Raw genomic sequence first — 1,566 nt, 5'->3', positions numbered from 1 at the left:
AGCCTAGTTTGACAGCTGCTGGCAGTATCAGCCACACCCACCACTCTCTCTCTCTCTCTCTCTCTCTCTCTCTCTCTCTCTCTCTCTCTCTCTCTCTCTCTCTCTCTCTCTCTCTCTCTCTCTCTCTGTGAATAGACGCATTCCATAATCTACTTTATTATATTTAACTTGTATAATGAATATTCTGTTAGCAAATTGCCAGTTTCAATGGTGAATCTCCTAACCAAAGTAGACTACTGCTTATAGTTCAGGTTTGTTTGCTCTGTGTTTTTGCAACATTGTTGACAACTTTTCAATATTTTGAGTTCATTGGAACTTAACATTGACATCCAATGTAAACAAAAAGATTGACAATAGTACAAGAATCTTTTTTTTTTTTTTTTTATAATTGCGTAAACTAGCGAATCATTTCGATCAGAATAATTGGAAGACGCCTCAATTTTCGTTGTTTATATAATCCCATCTTTACATAGAAGTAATCTATAGTCTTCTGTATGTAATACGGTTATGATAAGTACGTCCATAGCTACTAGACTCTCTCTCTCTCTCTCTCTCTCTCTCTCTCTCTCTCTCTCTCTCTCTCTCTCTCTCTCTCTCTCTCTCTCTCTCTCTCTCTCTCTAGGCAACAAGGATCTAATCCTTTGAAACATCCGGATGTGTATTGGAACCACAGATTTAATAATCAAATACTTTGTAGAATTAGAGGAGGTTGGTCTTATGTTAGCACAGGTAACTAAACAGGGACTAGCTTAGACCTCTGGACACAGACTTGTCTATGTGAAATTCAGTTTAAAGTAAACCGGGAATGTAGGTAAAAAGCATAAGTAAAAACAGTTTATATAATTTTTTTTTTCTTCTTTTTGTAAAAAAAAAATTTTTTTTGCTCCATATTCTACCGCTGGACAGGCGTAATTGGCTTGTTAGTTATGACGTAACTTCCAAGAAGTGGGTGGGAGGGGGTGGGGGAATCCTGGGTTGTTTCACCAATTGGGAAAAACTGGTTTTCTGCAGATATGTTGGTTCTTAAATAGTCAGTGAGAAAATAAATCTGTTTGATGAGATTATGAAGCATTATCTAGTGATAGTCTTCATTTATTATAAAGGTAGGCCTAATGGTTTATTCCGTTTTGCTAGATTTCATTTTCAATTATTAAATCATTATAAGCAATTTTCCTTTTGGAGAGCGTCAACACTGCCTTTATGCTTTGTAGCCTATTCAACTTAAGTCAAGGGTGTGACTATAATTCTTTCTATGTACTTCATTTATAACAAATTCAATCAATTGACTTTTTCATTGTGCGTATAAAGGACCAGTGTTTTCGTTGAGGTAATACACAGCGTGGAATGTATGTCATCTTTAGTTGGAAGTGTTTAGGAACAGAATTCAAAAGTTGATGTTTTTAATCATGCCTGTGTTTTTAGTGACATAGTCGGCAATCTTGGACGTACTGCTCATCTGGCAACAATTGTGGGTTTTCCTGAACCATAGAATATATGGAAATGTGTATGGTAGTGCTTAAAAGTCTCCATTTTGCAGGCGACTGTGAATTATCTCTTAAACAATTT

Source organism: Palaemon carinicauda, chromosome 26 (genome assembly GCF_036898095.1).
Source record: "Palaemon carinicauda isolate YSFRI2023 chromosome 26, ASM3689809v2, whole genome shotgun sequence".
Taxonomy (NCBI): domain Eukaryota; kingdom Metazoa; phylum Arthropoda; class Malacostraca; order Decapoda; family Palaemonidae; genus Palaemon; species Palaemon carinicauda.
This window is presented reverse-complemented; position numbering follows the sequence as displayed.